At 34.7% G+C, this 20820-nt stretch overlaps 1 long non-coding RNA gene across 1 annotated transcript in view; it reads right to left on the reverse strand.

Moving 5' to 3' along the window:
- Positions 1 to 580: 580 nt before the first annotated feature.
- LOC123569095 (uncharacterized) overlaps positions 581 to 20820 on the reverse strand; it is a 131876-nt gene continuing 111636 nt past the window's right edge. Inside the window, exons 2-3 of the long non-coding RNA XR_006692622.2 lie at positions 1530 to 1619; positions 581 to 712 (exon numbers count right to left, since the gene is read on the reverse strand). This is a non-coding gene — a long non-coding RNA (uncharacterized lncRNA). The remainder of the gene's footprint in view (positions 713 to 1529; positions 1620 to 20820) is intronic.

Below are 20820 nucleotides of genomic sequence, written 5' to 3' on the forward strand. Positions count from 1 at the left end.
CAAAATGACAAACAATAATGATTTATCAAATAATTTCTACCTTTAGAGGTTGGCCACAACCTCACCATCCCACTCAACATGGAGTTCCAAGCAAGTCACTAGTGACTGATTATAATTAAACATGAGATTAAGCCCCAAAGTCATTTTTGATTTAACATTTCACAGATACATATATATAATATATATTCTTATTTTCAATATGCTTCAGTGTACTTCCAGAATAACTTTTAAAATATCTTAAGCTTTTATTTCTATAAGTAGAATAACACTCAAAGTTCCTGAATTTAAACACCAGGCAGGTACAGACTGTCAACCTAACATTTTGGAAAGGCAGAGTATAATTGAAGCCTGCAAAAGGAAGTATTACTAAAATTTATCAGAGATTTGATTTATGAGGTGTTACGTTGAGTCTACCCAATTATTTTTCTGCTTGTTAAACAGCACTGAAACTAAAGAAGATTTGGGCTGCTAGAATTAAGGAGCTTTTTCCCGGGCTATATTGTCAGTAATATGCATCAGACAAAATGTGAGAAACCTTTCTACATTACGGCTTGTGATCCAGGAAAATCAAGGGGCAGTACCTTCATTCTGAAGTCCCAATAAATGATCTTCTTTGATCAAAAAAGTGAGCCAGACACTAAAATATTGTCACGGAAGAACTGAAGGCAGGGAGATGCTCAAATCCTCCCAAGTCTGGCATTCAGTGCACCACCTGAAAAGAAGTTATTCAAATACAAAGGAATTACCATGTGAATGGTGTTTCCGCACAATTTCTGCATATGCTGCCTTGCATTTTTATCAAGACGACAAACATAAACCAGCGTGAGAAAGCAGGTGCCTTTTTCCACCATATCTTTTGAACATCAGTATTTCCCAGCAGTTAACTGCATGTGATAATGGCCAGAGCACAGAAACGTATTGATTTGGATCCAAACTCTTCACCCAGAAGCAGCTTTTTGTTGTATATTTTAAGCTTGGAGCTTTTGATCCAGATTCATTAGATGGCAGATCATTTAAATAAGAAGGCAACGAGGCTGATTGAGGGGAAACTTCATAAGATGTTGAAGTCTCAAAGAATATTTCAGCTCAAAGGGATTTCTTTCTTGGAGCCAAATTCAGATCCCACCTACAGAGTTAAAGCCATTAATTATTAACCACAGTATTACATATTAAAATTACAAGATATCAGGTTGACAGCACATTGCAACGAGCCTTCAGATTGTGATTTCCCATCCTAATGATGATGATAAGATAGGACTGAATGGCAAATTGCTATTGCTTTCAGTTGAAAATTTGAAAGAGCTGTGCCCTGATCCCTCGTTACAGAGAACTGCTATTCATTCAGCAGCACTGCTAGCAGAAGTAAACCCAGGGTCTAGTGCGGTGGCGGCAGAGATGTTAATTCACAAGACAGCAAGCAGAGAGAAGCTGCTAAATGGCACAGTGGGTTAATGACGCACTACAGTGCTTCACCATGGGAGACATATGGGTTGAATTCTGGCATTGTTCACAAGTGAAAATTGGTTTACCAATCTTAGCTTGGTCCCTGGTGGACAGTTGTCCTTGTCCTAGACCTCCTCAGATGTTGTCCTAATTTTCTACACAGGAGAGGCTCAAGTCTGCAAGAGAAGGAAAGTTACTTATGAGAGTGAAATTGGTTTAGCAGAGTTAGAAGAGGAAATGGGCCCAATATCTTCCCTGTTTTAATTCCGGTTGCTGCCAGTATCTCATTTTCACAAGCATAAAAATCCACTCAGGGCTGCAAAAGAAAGGGTATAAGCAAGGCCAATTTTCTTTCTGCTAAAACTACATCCCCAAGAGCTAAGCAGGCTTAGCACTAATTTATTAAAAACAGGATACTTATTTGAAACAGGCCTTGCCCTCAGTAGAGAATCTTAGGACTACCAGCTTAAGAGCAGAATAGCTTAGTCAAAAACTTACGCATTTTAAAACATAGTATAAGATATAAAATAATAGGATTCTATGTAACTCTTCTTGTTATAATGCACATGTTCTTAACAGCAAGAGAATGTGCAGAATACTTTTAAAAATGTATTTGTATATTTTAAAGTACTTTTTTTTAACATTAAATAAAAGCCTTTCCTTTAACAGAAAGACACTCACTTATTTACTCTCCTATGTGAAAAAATAGTCACTGGTAATAAACATTTAAAAACTGCAAATGAAATAAAATGATGAGAGACAATGTTTAATAAAACTTTATATATAAAGAACTCAAATGAGAAATAAAAGGAAATTACAGAAGTGGATAACACTTTTTTCTAATTCAGAAACTAACAAAGGCTATGGTGACAAAGACTAAAGCATTGAGAGATTAATGAAATGAAAGATTTCAAAAAGTAGAAAGAAATATCCATGGCCTAAAAAAGGAAAGAAGATTTAATAATAAAAATAAAGACTAATATCTATAAAAGACTTTTGAAAGTGACAAAGAAAAAATAAAAATAAAAATGCTGAAATAATTAGTTCTTGTGAATTTCAGGCTATTCAGATATTTTCCATCTCTACAATCATTATTATTTTCTGGGATTATGTAACAGATTCTCTCATTAATTCTGCCTTCAATCAATCATTCCTTCTCATCTATCTGTTTTTTTAACTTTTAATTGGTTTTGAGGATGGCTAATATTCATTGTTAACTCTTTTCCCGTTTAGGGGGGAAAAAAGTACAGCTCATTGCCAGTAATCATTTAATTTGACATAAACACACTCTTTGAGGCTGAAGCAAATCTGACTGAGTTTCATCATAAAACTAAAATATAAAAACTGTTCTTGGAGTTATTTCTACACAGAACAAACATCAAAATCATCGGAATCATCAGAATTGTCTAGTTTGGAAATATCGAGTTCATCAAATTCAGCCAACAATTGTTTGAGAATGATGTTAATATCACACATAGGAATGCTACATTTTCTAGGATTTGACGTTATCATCCCTCGAGAATTACTATATTTTGTAAATGGAAATACGACTACTAAAAACAGAATACTGTAAATACAATGATTTCTTTTGTTTCAAAAGTCGACACACCAGAGTGATGTGAAAATAATAATAAAAGCCAGATACGTTGTGGCAAAGTTCTCAGGGTAAATGCTGCAGCCGCAAGCACTGTCGGCAGGTATCCTTGGGGCAAAAGGGAAAAAAGTTAAAAGTACATACTCGGTAGCCAAACACTTTGGCAGAGGAATCAAACAGAAAGCAAGAGATTTATAAACATCATACTAAAGTAAAAAATGAGAGAAAAATTCAAATGCAAACGTACTTGTTTAAACAAATAATTTACTTATTTCACAACTCATGATCCCTAAAGATGGTAGAGGCATCCAGTCCGCAATTCCCTTTCTTTTGGAAACCAGTCTCATCCTCTCTAAAAATAGTCAGCTTCATGAAGCTAAAGTCATCCCTTATTTACTTCCAACAAGACTCATTTGTTCATGATCTGTTTGTCCTTCAATTCCCATTCCCATTCCTATAACCACAGCTGATTTTCAAATGAGTTTTCAAAATCCCCTTCTTACATGTGCCTCGTTCTCTGTTTGCATTGCCTCCACTCTCCTGGCCTGCTCAAATCTAATTTGTCTCTATTTCCTCCCTATAAAGCTTTCATTGATACTTTTGGTCCATAGCGATCTCCTCTTCCCCTAACGATAAATGACTCCCCCCTCATTAGGAATTAGAAAACAGCCAAATCCCTGACTTGGAATTTCCTATTTGATTTTATATGACTATGAATTTTTCAGGAGTCTTTCTCTAGTTTCTCCAGATTTTAAGATTAAGAAAAATAACTTGTATGCACAAAGTCATTTTTTAATAAATATAGAAGTATATATGTGTGTGTATATATTCCTCTTCTGACTTTACATATTTATTTTGATATTTCAAAATACCTAGCACATTGCCTTATTCAGAGGAGTAGTTTAATAAATATGTTTGAATGAATGCCCACCATAAAATAATTACAACTTCTTTTTCTCTGTTAACAGATTATCCTCCCCAATTCTAATCAGCTATTTAAAACCTTCATAAAATTTAAATGGAACACAAGCAGAATCATTTAATTCTTAGCTATTAAGGTGATAATGACAGATTTTGAAAGTAATGAGACAGCATTTTGATTTTAAAATACTCCATTTAATACTTTTAAAATTATGATATGATTCAAGTGCAATTTTGGATTATTTTAAAATAAATTGTGACAAATTTGAAATTATTTAAAACCCTTTAAGAACTTTCCTACATAGAGCATTAGATAAGGGCAGTTTTTATTTAATTTTAGGGAAAGTAGCAGGTTCAATGAGAAATATTTATGTATAAAAGAACTTGGACTGCCAAGTTGGACTAAGTATATCTAAAATTTAAATTACTACATTGAGACTTTAAGAACCTGTAGCTCCATGTCAATGGGACTTTGGTCCACGTGCTTTCTTCTGGTACAAATGATTTTGAATAGAAAGTACCGAGGCCAGGCACAGTGGCTCACGCCTATAATCCCAGCACTTTGGGAGGCCGAGGCAGGCAGATGACGAGGTCAGGAAATCGAGACCATCCTGGCTAACACGGTGAAACCCCGTCTGTACTAAAAATACAAAAAAATTAGCCGGGCGTGGTGGCGGACGCCTGTAGTCCCAGCCACTCGGGAGGCTGAGGCCGGAGAATGGCGTGAACCCGGGAGGCGGAGCTTGTAGTGAGCCATAGCAGTCAAAAGGAAGGAAGGAAGGAAGGAAGGAAGGAAGGAAGGAAGGAAGGGAGGGAGGGGAAAAGAGAGAGAGAAAGAAAAAGGAAGAAAGAAAGAAAAGAACCGAGCATGGTGGCTCATACCTGTAATCCCAGCACTTTGGAAGGCTGAGGTAGGAGGATTGCTTGAGCCCAAGAGTTTGAGACCAGCCTAGGTAACACAGCAAGACCTCATCTCTTTAAAAAAAAAAAAAAAAAAGTCTCTAAAGTCACCTTCACAGGGTTAACAAGAATTCTAGGCAAAAATATAGTTATAATTAAGCATTAACTAGGCTGTGCTCTGACCCACTTTTTCGTAATCAAAAGTCACATAGCCCTAGATACTGACCATTTGCATCCCAACTCTTTTTTTTTTTTTTTTTTTTTTTTTTTGAGACGGAGTCTCGCTCTGTAGCCCAGGCTGGAGTGCAGTGGCGCGATCTCCACTCACTGCAAGCTCCGACCCCCCGGGTTCACGCCATTCTCCTGCTTCAGCCTCCCGAGTAGCTGGGACTACAGGCGCCCGCCACCTCGCCCGGCTAGTTTTTTTGTATTTTTTAGTAGAGACGGGGTTTCACCGTGTTAGCCAGGATGGTCTCGATCTCCTGACCTCCTGATCCGCCCGCCTCGGCCTCCCAAAGTGCTGGGCCAACTCTTCTTATAAATAGGATTCCTGATTATAGAATCATAAGGTTTTTAAGAATTGCTTAAGCAGATTCTGAATTTCAGAGAAAGAGCTGACACCAACCAGTTTGAAGACCCTCACAGAAGAACCGAATCAGTATTGAAAATGTAGTTTCTTCATCTCCCTTTCCCAAGACTTCACCCTGCACTTTTCAACCATTCAGCGATCTCCACACTTTAGTCCACTCCAAAACTCTTAAAGTCCCTAGCCCCAGACTCCTTGGGGAGATGAATATGAAGTTTCCTCCCATGTCCTCGTTCAGCAGCCCTACGATTAAACCTCTTTCTCTGCTGCCACCCAGTGTCTCAGCGTATTGACTTGCCCTGCACGCAGGGCAATGAACCTATTATGGTTATACAACCATAAATAGAGCAATTACCAATAGAAAGGTAAATTTTGCTGTAATAAAAGAATAGCACAAATAGCAGAAGGAAGAAACTCAAGGGGAAAATTTGTAACCACTAGCAGCATAACATGTTTTGGGAGATGTATCCACAAGGACAGCACTATAGCTGGGGAATGTGGACAATAGATGAAGCCAAAGGGAACCATAATTCTGTCTATGGACCAGCACCTGATCTGGATGGATTTCTTCATTCAAGAATCTATTATCATTTAAAAAAAAACAAAAACAAAAAACACAAAAACCCAGCAGTCACAACTATAAGGCAGGCTATAAAATGTCTGCAAAATAGAAAAAAAATATTATCTGAAATGATTTTCTAGAGCCAAGGTTACTAACCAGTGTACTGTGGCATACCTAAAGGTTGCAGATAGGCCACAGATGACTGAAATTTAACCTTCTCAGCTCTCAAAGTAACCAGAGAGAACTTGGGGTAGCTGGGACCCATGCAGCAGTCCAATCAGTTTGCCCTGGGACATCATCAAATGTTACCCTTTTTCTACATGTGTAAAGAATGGTGCCAAAAAAAAAAGTTCAAAAAATTATTTATCATTCTCATTAGTATCCCAGTTGACATGACTTCTATAAAAAAGAAGCAGGAAGTTGATAAGATTTGAATATCTGCATTTGTTTATATTATTCTAAATGCAAACATAAGGTTTCTGGATCAAGGCAGATTATAACCATAGTAGTAGCTATATCTGTTACCTGCACTTCAATTTCTTTCCCCACTCTGGAAAGAAGAGCCATGTGGATAGGCTGGCATGTGTGTGTGTCATACAACAAGAGAAGAGCCCTATAATTAGGAATCTGGCAGTTAATATCCATGCTGTCCAACTGACATCCTTACCTCCTGTGAGAAGAGGAAATAATCTCTCCAATGTAAACAAATTATTGGGTAGAGAAGGGGAAGATTCCTAGGTTCTTACCTTTGGCATACAAATAAATGTCTCTAGGTGTTCTATAAGAATAAAATACAAATATTTCTGACCTGTCACATAAGCATTTGCATGATCTTAACTACACATATGTCTCCAGCTTTATATCCTGACCCTGTCTTAATTAAACCCTGCAATTCAACCACAGTGAACTTATTTTACGTTGCAGTATGCCATAATTTGTGCTTTCAGGTTTATATCTCCTGGAAATTATGCAAGGATCCTAGTTTCATGCCCCTTGGAATATAAATATACAAACATGTTCAAACAAACAAGGACGTCATCAGGTAAAATTTGAAAGGCTGAAATAAGACTTCCATATACATACGAAAACAGAATTTTTCTGCATTAGAAAATCTAAGACAGAAAAAAAAATTATCCTAGTCATAAATTGGCATATGCACAAAATTAAATTATCACGGCAAACACCAAATCTCATAGGCATAAGGGACAAAACAAAGGTTAGAACAAGTTAACCATTGCTACAGCCAGTGTTTTCAGAGTGGTTACAATGTTTCAAGACTTTTGATATGAAGTACCCGATGTTTGCCTTCAGGAACTTATTCAGATGTGGGATTTAGACAGAAAATGACAAGACAGTAAGTTCTAGGAAGGGGAAAATTAAACAGGGGCAGCAATCTCAGTAAGGGTTTGGAAAATGGTCTGAGATGGCTGATTCTGGAATGATGAGTGAGTCAGTATAAAGACCAGGAAAGAATGTTCCAGAAGGGGATGGAAACAGGGGTGTATGATTTGATGGGAGGGGTTTGTTACGCAAATGAAGGCAGAACGCTGTGGATAAAACAAATGATGGCATACTGCAGTGTAAAATAAGTTTATTGTGGTTGAATTGTAGGGTTTAATCAAGACAAGGTCAGGATATAAAGTTTAATCAAGACAAGGTCAGGATATAAAGCTGGAGACATATGTGTAGTTAAGATCGTGCAAATGCTTATATGACAGGTCAGAAATTTGTATTTTATCCTTATAGAAATAATTGCTTTTGAAGGATTTTAAGCAGAAGAGTGATCTTTGAGAAATTTTCATTGTAGTCCTTTAGGGTTCAAATCCTCTGTCTACCATTTGACCTTTGGCCTAATAGATATTTCCTCCATGTCTCAGTTTCCTTATCTATAGAATAGAGATAATAACAATACTTAAACAATACAGTTGTTGTAAGGATTAAAGGAGAATTATTTGGCAAGTACATGACACATAGTAAATTTTCTACAAATAGCTATTACTATTAAGGGATTTTAAACAGAAGAAGAATACAATTGGAATTTAGGGAAGTCTTTCTGGCTGCATTGTGGAGGCAGATTCAAAGGTGTAAAACTGCATGTAGACAGAACAGTTAAGAAGCTGTTACACAAGAATCCAGAAAAGAGAAGAAGATCCTTTGAGACAGAGTATTGGCAAGGCACACAGAAATAGACACATACAAGCTATACGTAGAAGGAAGAAGCCATAGACAGAATGATTAAACGAATATAAGGATTGAGTGATTGCACCCTGTACTTTAGAGCATTGAGAATTGGAGTTCAATAATTAAACATTTGATGATGATTTTGATTGTTTCCAATTAACTGATTGATTGACTTTGTCTTTCCCTATTAGATCCATTAGGTGTCTTTTTTTTTTTTTTTTTTTTTTTTTTTTTTTTAAGACAGGGTCTTGTCTGTCACCCAGACTGGACTACAGTGGCACTATAACTCACTGCAGCCTTGAACTCCTGGGCTCCAGTGATCCCCCGATCTCAGCCTCCCAAGTAGCTGGGATTACAGGAGCACACCACCACTCTTAGCTAATTTTTTAAAAATTACTTTTATAGACTTGCTATCTTGCTCAGACTGGTCTCAAATTCCTGGCCTCTAGCAATACGTCCACCTCAGCCTCCCAAAAGACTCGAATTACTGGTGTGCACCACTGTGCCTAGCATTTTCATCATCGTATTATAGTGCGTAAAAAACAATAGACATGTTTTAATATGTTGAGTATTTTGTTTGTGTGGTAAGATGATTAATTTGACTCTGGAAATATAAATGTGAGTATGATTTTGTAGTGCAAGATAGCAGTCTGTACAGGGGTTGTATATGAAAATTTTAGCTGTTGGAGTGAGTGTGGTTATCAAGGAGATAATAGGCAGTGAGAAGACAGTGGGTTGGGCATAGAACCCTGAAGAACATGGGCAGTTAAAGGAAGAAAAGCCTTGAAAGGATTCTAAGAAAGAATGTCTGAAAATTGGAAGAAAGACATGGAATTTGTGTGTCAACAAAAGTGGAAAATGGTGTTTTAAAAGCAACAGCAATACAAAACAGTCTTTTAAGCAATTAAACAGTAGGAAATGTTAAGAGGTCAAGTATAATAAATAGCAAGATACTGGCTAGTGAAGTTTACATACATTATAGGATAAGGAATATAAAATGAGATTCAAGTAGTGACAATAAAATTTAACTTTTTAGAGGTTACTAAGCTACAAAAAAAAAAAATAGGTAAGTAATCAGAAAGAGAAATCATGTTGTGCAGATAAGTGTGAAACTCCCTAAATGTTGACAGGATAATTAGTAGAGTAAAAATCCTGAAAAGGTCAGGATTGGAGCTGGCATATGGAGAAATTATCACTGGGCAGAGGGAGGAATCCTTCTACTATAAGAAAAAGAGGAGAGGATGGGCCAGGTATGTTTTCAGGTTCAGGGACAGAAATATAAGACTTATTTTCTCCATGCATCAGAAGCGGGGGCCAAGAGGGACACATGGGAATCCTAAAGAATGTGGGTAACTATTAAAATAGATATTATAGAGAATGGAGGACTGAAACAGTAACAAAGAAAGACTGCTAGGTGGTAATGAAATTGGAAACCATTGTGTCATTTCCCTAAGCATTGCTTAAAAACCCAGGAATAGGAATAAAGAAGATAGACTGTAGGGCTGTTCGGGACTGGTATGCCTCCAGGCTATTGTGACAGGTGGACAATGCATAAATCAGTAAGAGGACATTGTAAGGAAAAAAAAAAAAACAAGAGTTAATGTTGCAGGTTTTCATAAGGAGCAATTTTGTCCCCTAAACCCCAGAGAATATTTGACAACGTCTGGAGACCTTTTTGGTTGTCACAACTTGGGAGGGAGGTACTAATGGAATCTAGGGGGTAAAGGTCAGGAATGCTTCTAAACATCTTATACTACAGAGAACAACCCCTCACAAGAAAAGGATTTTTCTGGGTTAAAAAAATCTAAACTGGTTTGGGAACTGAGGAGAGGTAGAAGGGAGCTTACAGGGAGAAATGAGAGAATCGAAGTACAGAATGCCTCCTGTAGTAAAGGGCATAATTTTATCAACTGGAGAAAGGGAGGGAGAGAGGGGAAAGGAGAGAGGGAGAGAGAAAGACAGTGAGAGAGGGGATGTGAATGAGAAGGAGAGGAGAAGGTCATGGTCTGAGAGTGGTTTATCATTGTTAGTGTTTCATTACATAACATTTCAGAGTTGGAGCAGTCTGGAATGACAACAAATGTGTGCCCATAGAAATGAATGGCTGAAGCAGAGTGGAGGTGAAAATCACTAGAGATGAGTAATTCAAGGATAGTTTACGTCACTCAGAATAATGGCTAGGCTAGGGAGAGTGAGAAGGATATCAGTATAAGTGATAAAATCTTCAGTGAATAAGGTCTTGGAGGAAAGATTGTGACGCAGCAAAACTATTTTTATGTATAAAGTCAACATAAATAACACACAGTTCATCTATAGAAAAAAGAATGTAAAGGAAATTGTAAAATATACTTAAAATATTGTCTAAAGGAGAAGAAAAATAGTGATTTTTCACTGGGTGGCATTTTTCTATACTTTCTGAAATAAATATTTGTCTATGATAAGAATAAAAATTAGTAAACATGAGAATACAATACTTTTAAAAGGAAAGAAACAGTGAAATTCTGGTGTGTAGTTCCCTCACAGCCCATCAGCTGAAATCTGAATAGTTGCTGCATTTACAATTATTATTTTGGATCCAGTCATTGCCTCATTTTACCCTAAAACAAACAATGTATGTTTTGCTCTAAAATAAAAAAGGAAGTATAAAGAGGTTCTGCAACTATCTATACAAGATTAACTTGAATCAGTTATAATACTAACAGGGATTAAAGGAATTCGTGAAAATTGTTGTGGAGAATATGATCAATAGCTGAATAAATACAGTTTCTATGTATCTAAATTGTTGAAACCAGATAGTATCTTCAGTGATTGAAAGATGATTCCTTGATTTTTTTGTTTTTTTTTTTTTTTGTTTTTAAATGTAGTCCCTGACTACAAATTCCTTAAACTCACGGGAGGTAAATAAACCCCAACATGTCACCAAAATCATATTTAGTGCTTAGAATCTGTCTACTCCTTACTACTTTTGAGAGGAAAATGTGTTTGCCAAACTTGATCAGGACCAGGCTTATCAATAGGAGAGTACCCATAACAACACTAAAGCACCCCAAATAATCATTATTCATCATAAGACGTTTGTTTCTTAGAGACCTTATTTTCTACTGCTAAAGGTATTTACCAGATATAATTTTAGATATATCATTAGTGCAACGAAAAATTAATACATTTCTTAGAATTTATTTTACATCCAGAAAAATAAATCCACTTGTGAACAACCCCTCTAAAAAGCATCACACTGATTTCTAGATATTATTATTTGTGACAATAAATCTAAATTTCCCTTTCTTAAGAAGTTTATAAGATGTACATCTTCTAACTTATAACCCTTATGAAAGCCAGGATGAAAAGACAGTGCTATAGTTTGATAATGTTCTGAAACTGGTAATTGCAACTTCCTAGATTTGCCAAATATCTCAGCAGTTAAACATTCTAAAAAATAAGAGTCTAGTTCTGCCCTCTAACATACTATCTAGAGTTAATGGAATAACTTCAAATCAAATCAAATATTTCTAATTCAAACTTAATCTGCCTCATCTTCTGTGTGTTTATGTGTCACATACAAATTTTTGTCTCTTAAGGTAATCATTGCAAACCAAATTTTTGGGTCAAATTTTTGTCTCAAGGCAATCATTGCAAACCAAAATATTTAGTTTGCTAATAACTAAAGAGTTACATACAATGGCTAGAGTGTGGAGAGGTGATATGATATCTTCAGTCTCATAGATGGTGAAGAGGCCCTTCAGGGTGATGTGACAACTACAGAACATTTAGATGCACTTTTTATGAAGCCAACTGGGTATGAGTATTCAATAATATCTCAGGAAATTTATCTGAATGACAATATGATAATTACAATAGCTCTTTAATGTCCAACACAACTGGCAATATGGGATCACTTGCTATCCTTACGCTTACTAAAATTACATAAACACATACTTTATAAGGGGTACATAATTGCCGACTAAAGCTATATTAGCTAAGAAAGGAAGGGATTTTAATCCATGTCAAGGCAGTGTAGGTTTACATTTTTTAGTTCATGTGTTTATTTTTTTTACCATAAGCAAGTGTATTAACAAAAATTGTTTTGTTGAAATAAATAATTCATTTAGAAGCCTTCCTCATCCCTTTCTTTGTAATGCTACATGAATTTATACATCTGCTTTTTTGTGCAAAATTTTAAAATAATGTGTATATAAATTATATAAGTGAAAGTTATTCTGCACTAATTAATGGGATGTTACTTCCTATAAAAAGAAGACTAAAAATTAAATATTAAAATTATGAGAATAAAGTTCCATATATCTCAAAGCAACATTAGTATCAATTATAATTAAGTATGACTAGACAGAGTCAATACACTAAATTCTGAACCAGAGTGTGTCTGGTCACCTTTGTATTTTTTTCCTTTGCACATTACTAGATATGTAGTTAGTACATAATAAATGCTTATTAGAACAGGTTAATTATGGACACTTAAGATCAAGCTATGAGATGAGTACATGAAAAAAATTGAGCCAATTGCCTTATTATCACACATTGCATTTTAATAATAGACATATTTTTGAAGAACTCTAGATTATTGTAGGCAATGATTTATTGGGAACATTCTTTAAGAGTTAATCAAATGAAAAGCTAGTGTCAGTCTGTAGTATAGACATGATCCTAGAATGAAGGAAAGGTATAGAATGAGAGTGAATAGCTTGCAAAATTGGTGCTTATGAAAGTTCCACAAATATTCTGAGACAATGACACTTTAAATTGTAGGATATTAAGACCTCAGAAATTTCTTTTCATCTCTGCTTCAGAGAGGGAATAATACATCAGGACTCTAATACCTCAGGATTTCAAAATTTATCTTTCTATTATAATAGGGAAGACAATAAACTTAAAGTACATATAATTATGATTGCCCATGATCCAACTTTAAAAAAGAATAAACTATGGTATGAAGTAATTTAAGCATATTGCTTGCATTGGCTACATAAAATATCAGAAACAGGGTGTTAAATTATAGCTCTTCCATTAATTTTAATACAAAAAGTTGAGATAATTGTTAAAAGAATTGCCAAAGGGCATAAAGTGTTTTCATCCAATTTTAGGCTTACCCTGATAATCAAAAGGGATTCTTTAGATGAAATGACATGTTAGACCTTCAAATATCAGTCTAATTTCCATGTATTTGTGAATTTTCTAAAATTCCTCCTGGTATTGATTTCTAGCTTCATATCACTGTGCTCAGAAAGTATTCGTAACATAACTTCAACCTTCTTAAATTTGCTGAGGCCTCTTTTGTGCCCTAACATGTGATCTATCCTAAAATTAAGAAACAATTCAATTTACAATAGCTATGAAACATGAAATGCCTGGGAATAAATTTAACCTAGGAAATGGAAGGCCTATACACTGGAAGCTGTAAAGTATTGATGAAAGAAATTGAAGGAGACACAAATAAATGTCCTGTGTTCATGGATCAGAAGAATTAATATTGTTAAAATGTCCATACTACTGAAAACAATATACAGATTCAATGTAACCTCTATCAAAATTCCAAAGTCATTTTTCATAAAAATAGAATAAACTATTTTATAATTCACATGGAGCCACAGAAAAAACCCAAATAGCAATAGAAATCATGAACAAAAAGAGCAAAGCTAGAGATGTCACTACCTGATTTCAAACTATACTATAGAGCTATAGTAATTAAAACAGCATGATACTGGCAAATAGACACATTGACCAATAAAACAGAATAGGGAGTCCAGAAATGAACCCATGCATGTTTGGTCAATTTATTTGCAACAACAGAGTCAAGAATACATGAGTCTCTTCAATAAATAGCATTGGGAAAGCTGAATATTCATATGCAGAAGAATGAAATTGGACCCTTATCACACAACGTATAAACAAGTCAGCTTAAAACGGATTAAAGACTTAAATGTATGACCAGAAACTATAGAACCATTAGAAGTAAACATAGGAGAAAAACTATACCACATTGGTCTAGGTAATTGATTTTTGGATCTGATCCCACAAATGCAAGCAACAAAAGCAAAAATAGATGAAACTGCATCAAACTAAAAAGATTCTGTACATCAAAGGAAACAACAGTGTGCAGAGACAATCCACAGACTGGGAGAAAATTTTTGCAAGCCATACATTCACTAAGGGGTTAATATCCAAAATATACAAAAAACTCAACCCAATAGCAAGAAAACAAAACAAAAAAACCTCAATTAAAAAATGGGTAAGAGACAAGATTAGAAATTTCTCAAGAAATACATACAAATGGACAACAGATATGAAAAATGCTCAACACCGAATTAATACCACTATAAAGACACATGCACACGTATGTTTATTGCGGCACTATTCACAATAGCAAAGACTTGGAATCAACCCAAATGTCCATCAGTGACAGACTGGATTAAGAAAATGTGGCACATATACACCATGGAATACTATGCAGCCATAAAAAAGGATGAGTTCATGTCCTTTGTAGGGACATGGATGCAGCTGGAAACCATCATTCTTAGCAAACTATCACAAGAACAGAAAACCAAACACCGCATGTTCTCACTTATAGGTGGGAACTGAACAATGAGATCACTTGGACACGGGAAGGGGAACATCACACACCGGGGCCTATCATGGGGGGGGGAGGGATTGCATTGGGAGTTATACCTGATGTAAATGACGAGTTGATGGGTGCTGACGAGTTGATGGGTGCAGCACACCAACATGGTACAAGTATACATATGTAACAAACCTGCACGTTATGCACATGTACCCTAGAACTTAAAGTATAATAATAATAAATTAAAAAAAAAAGAAAAATGCTCAACATTGCTAATCATAAGGGAAACACAAATTAGACACACAATTAGATATCATACCTGTCAGAATAGGTATTATCAAAAAGATGAAAAATAACACATTGGCAAGGATTTGGAGGAATGGGAACTCTGTACACTGTTGATGGGAATGTAAATTAGTACAGCGATTATGGAAAACTATATGGAGGTTTCTCAAAAAACTAAAAATAGAATTACTATATGACCCAGCAATCCCACTTCTAGGTATTTACCCAAAGGGTTTGAAATTAGTTCGTCAAAGAGATGTAAGCTCTCCTATGTTCATTGAAGCACTATTCACAGTAGCCAAGTTGTAGAATCAACCTGTGTCCCTGAACCAATAAAGGAAGGAAGAAAATGTGGAACATATATATATATATATATGAGGGACTACTAATCAGCCTTTAAAAAGAAGGAAATTCTCTTAATTGCCACAACATGGATGGAATTGGAGAACTTTAAGTGAAATCAGCCAGTTGTAGAAAAACAAATATATCATATGTTCTCATTTATATGTGGCCTTTAAAACAATCAAACTCATAGGAGCAGAGTGTAGAATGTTGGTTGCTGAGGTTGGAGGTGGGAGGAATAAAGAGATGATGGTCAAAGTGTACAAAGTCTTAGTTAGACAAGAAATATTTTTTTAGTTCAACTTCACAGCATAATGAATATAATTAATAAGAGTATTATAAATTTCAAAATCACTGAGATTAAATTTCAAATGTTCTCACCACAAAAAATGTTAAGTAGGTGAGATGATGAATATGTTAACTACATTGATTTAATTATTCCACATTGTATTCGTAAATCATAACATCACTCAGTACCCCATAAATGTATATGATTATACATTGTCAATTTATAATAAAAAGAGAAAAAAACAAAAATTAGTCTAAAAGGTAGTTAAGAATAAAGATGCACTCACAAACAGATATGGTTTCCCTACTCTTCTGAACCTCCCTCTTCTGATTATTCTCTTTGTAGAAAGACTTACACTTCTATATATCAGTGGAATTTCTGATGCATTTATTTACCACCACAGACCATAATTTTCAGATGCTTTTGCAAATAAAATGCCACAAATTATTTCTGTTGGATGAACCTCTTTGTTATTCCTTCTGAAAAGTTTTGAAGAAAGCATCATTTCATCTGAAGACAGAAAAAGAAAGAGAACGTTGAACCTAATTCAACCGTGATAGTTGTTTCTGAGGCAGAATTAAAATAGCATAATTTCGGCAATTTTCTTTTTTACACGAATACCATAGTTCATTATTTTACACATTGAGGCACTTTAGAAATACTCACATGCTTTTAATCTATCACTTACTAGTTGGCAATTACTACTTCATCTTCGGTCTTTATGCTCTTAAGAATTTTAACTCATAAAATAACATTGTTCTTATAATTGTGTAAAAACCACAGGAAAAGAAAAATTCCCTGTCTTTATCGGGCCCACTTGTGAACATTTTTATGTTCATTATGCTTATTATACTGTAACATGTTTTAAAATTAAGATGGATTTGCATGCTCTCTTTGGAAAAAAGAGAAGAAATCAAGAAATGGTTCTCACTGGACTAAATGCGAAAAGTACATTTAAAGGGATTTCAAGAAAATTGAGGTCACTGCCTAGCTTGCAAAATAAAGTTTCAAAAGTGTGCAGTCATAAAAAAAGATGAGTTCATGTCCTTAGTACGGACATGGATGAAGCTGAAACCATCATTCGGAGCAAACTATCTCAAGGACAGAAAACCAAACACTGCATGTTCTCACTCATAGGTGGGAATTGAACAATGGGAACACTTGGAAACAGGGCGGTGAACATCACACAGCACATGGGGCCTGTCATGGGGTGGGGGGCTGGGGGAGGGATAGCATTAGGAGAAATACCTAATGTAAATGACAAGTTGATGGGTGCAGCAAACCAACATGGCACATGTATACCTACGTAACAAACCTGCACGTTGTGCACGTGTACCCTAGAACTTAAAGTGTAATAAATAAATAAATAAAATAAAATAAAATAAAATGTGTGTGAACTAAAGGTTGGTACCACCTAGGGTCCATACCCAGGTGGAGTGGAGTGGTCCTGTATTATGCTTGCTATGTGAGAAAAATTAAGGGACCAAAAATATATATATATATACTTATGAGGAGCCTTTATAAACTAAGCCAATGGGCAGTTCAAGAAAAATTCATGGAAGGGAAAAGAAAGCCCAAGAAACAGAAGACAGTATCTAGTGAAATAGGTATCTATGTGTTAAAAAAAAAAAAATGACATTAAAGAATACTGAATGATGAAAATCTTGAAGCAGAACATCAGAAACAGTTCTTTCAAAAGCAAGCTGGTTATCTGCAAAAGTGGAGTCTTTCTAATGAATACTGATTTTCTGCAAAGGCCTACTTTTCAATGGGTCACTTACATACTTTCCTGTAGACCAGGAGCATAGTTTAAAAAGGGCCAAAGCCTTCTTTAAAAAAATCTCATAGATTGAATACATCTTAATTCTATGTTAAGATTATAGCGTCAGAATTGTTGAGAAGGGCAAATTTAATCCATACTATTAACTAATTTTTAATATACTTTTTAAGAAGACTATATTTATTTTTAGCACTATGGAATTTTGCCTCAAAAGCTTGAAAATTTAAACATCCATCCATGTAACAGTCAACAAAGTTTGTTGATTTCTTCCTTGATGGACATTGAGTTAAGGTCTAGAAAATATAAGAAAAAAAGTTGACATGATCATGTTTTATCTTACTGGCCAGAGACAAAAATAGACATTTAACAAACAATAACACAGGTAACTATTATAAGTATAATCGATGAAAAAATCACAGTCTACTTCATCTAACTTAAAATTGTGAGTGTGCTGCACATTATTTAGGGCTATAAGCCCATTTCCTGTATTTTGAACTTTTTAACAAAATAATCTCTTTAATCCTGTGATTCCAAATAATGATATTATTAGATAAGTGCACCATCCTTTATTTCTGAAGATGCTGTGTTTCAAAAGTAAATACTTTGAAGTTTGAGAAACATTAAAAATCAGGGAAAAAAATCATAAGAGAATATTTTTGACTTTTTGTTTCCCCCAACAAAAAAAAAGAATCGTACTATTAATGTATTTCAAGGTAGTAACAGCACTGAAAAGTATATGTTGGCACTTTTTCACTTACAATAAGTTTATAGAATATAGTCTTTACTTTGTGTTTTTTTAATCCTTCTTTGAAATGAAATGTAGAAAGGTCCAACAATAATCAGGCAGTTTGCCACTGAGCCTGTAGCATTTCAAGAATCACAAAGGAAAAATGAATCACTCCTATATACCCTCAAACCACAGTTTCATATCTACCAATAATTTTTACAGCACTTGGGATTTGTTAATAGCTCATTGAAATCATTTCAGCATTCAAACCTCCCATTTTCAATTGTTGATACTTCGTTATTCCAAAATGGCCAGTTAGTCTAGCCAAATCTTGATTCACATCCTACCACAAAAGATATCTATTTCCACTCACTTTCGCTGGTTTGCCTTATTCTTAGTGACTGACTATTGCATTAACAGGTCCAATTTTCATTTTTACTTGCTTTGATTTAGTCAATACAGATACTTAGCTAAGGTGGTGAACTTGGCAAAAGAGCAGCTCCCTTGTAGAATCTGGACAACATGAGAAGATTTAAAGAATGTGTTAAATTATATACAAAACCATGAAAAGCCATGGTTGTTCATTGTCTGAGATTCATATCAATAGGAAAACTGAGACAAAATCAGTAGGGCTGCATTTCAAACTAAATGATATCAAGCCATGTCAATGTCTGGCATCAGTGTGAAATTCCTTAAATACAACCACATGATTTCAGTTTTAAACAAGGTCTATCACTTTAATGATCCAAATGAAACCTTGGATTCCAATTCCACAGGGCAATTTAGTGAAAGCCCTACGGTATTTTTTTTGGTCTAAAACCAAGAATTAGGAAGCAATTAATGATGATCAAGTGTGGGTGCCATTAAACCCGTATATTTCAATTATATTTCAAAACAGTGTGTTTTTAAAATTAGGTTGTCACAGGGAGTCCTCAGTAAAACTGCAAAGCCCTGAAAACCAAATTAGTTTGAGTCTTATCCTTCTAATATAGAAAAAAGGAAAACAAATATACATGTAGATACATGAAATTGGTATTATTGTTGTGCACAGCATCTGGGCCATACATCATATATGTCACCTTCAATAGCAATAGTATCTTGGAGTTATATGGTGATGTGCCTCCAGATAGCCAAAAATTCTCCTTTATATTAAAGAGTAAAGTATTACTATTAGTAGCAATCATGTTTATAGATGAAGATTTTAATGCACAAAAATACATAATTTACTCAAGGTCACAAGTTCATCCACATTAAAGTCAGGTAAGAATCTAAGATTGCTGTTTATAATCAAATGTCCTATTCATTTGATTAAGAGCTCTTAACCTGGAGCCAAGAGTTTCAGGGACCTTTCAACATATTGAAATTAGACACAAAATGACATATATGTACGTTTTTCTCCCCTTGCAAAGAGGATCAGATTATCAAAAAGATCATGACACAAGATAAATTAAATATTACCTTATTTGACTAACCCATTTATGTACTAGATTTCTATTTAAAAAGATTATATTTATTTCCATAATAAATTTAAAGTTCAGCCAATGTTTTCAAATGGTATGCTAGTAGTCAGATTAAATTAATGTAGCTTGTAAATAACTTTGCAGGAAACAAGTTAGATGATGAGGAACTTAAATTCTTAACTTCCACAAGCCTTGACATTTAGTCTTATTGCATCACAGAATTCACATAACAAAAGCAGTTAAATGTATTTGGATTATCATTACTGATTTATAACTTTCAGTAAATAATGAAAACTTCACGTTTTATATGAAAATTGTTCAAAACAGGAGGCAATATTTTTCCCCACATATGTGTAACATCAAATCAGCTGTTTTTTACTCATGAAAATACAACCCAATTTTCTTTCTTTTCTATTTTGCCTTTTTGGAAATTTAAACACACACACAAATACTCTAATTCAGAACATAATATAATATTAAATATATTTAATTTTCAGAGTAGAAATGCCATACTCTATATTTGCATTTATTTTAATACTAAAAAATAAAAGTCAAAAGCAGTTTAAATATTGATTTTCATGTGCACTTACAGGTAATTTGGATTTGGCTCTAAGTTGAGTACATTTACCATTGCTCCAATAGAAATAAAACGGTGCAGCCTTTATATGAAATCTTCATATCTCCTCAAATGGGGTTGTATCAATACAAAACATTCAGACTGAGTGTTTGGACTGAGTCATTCAAGCAACTCAATAAAACAATCTGTTTGATAATCTTTACATAGACTTTACAGAAAATTTTTGATTCATCTTGAATATTATTAAAAGCCATGCCATGACATGTGGAGAAATAGGAACACTTTTACATTGTTGGTGGGACTGTAAAGTAGTTCATCCATTGTGGAAAACAGTGTGGTGATTCCTCAAGGATCTAGAACTAGAAATATCATTTGACCCAGTCATCCCATTACTGGGGATATACACAAAGGATTATAAATCATGCTACTATAAAGACACATGCACACATATGTTTATTGCAGCACTGTTCACAATAGTAAAGACTTGGAATCAACCCAAATGTCCATCAGTGACAGACTGGATTAAGAAAACGTGGCACATATACATCATGGAATACTATGCAGCCATAAAAAAGGATGAGTTTGTGTCCTTTGTAGGG

Source organism: Macaca fascicularis, chromosome 15 (assembly GCF_037993035.2).
Source record: "Macaca fascicularis isolate 582-1 chromosome 15, T2T-MFA8v1.1".
In the NCBI taxonomy this organism is placed as follows: domain Eukaryota; kingdom Metazoa; phylum Chordata; class Mammalia; order Primates; family Cercopithecidae; genus Macaca; species Macaca fascicularis.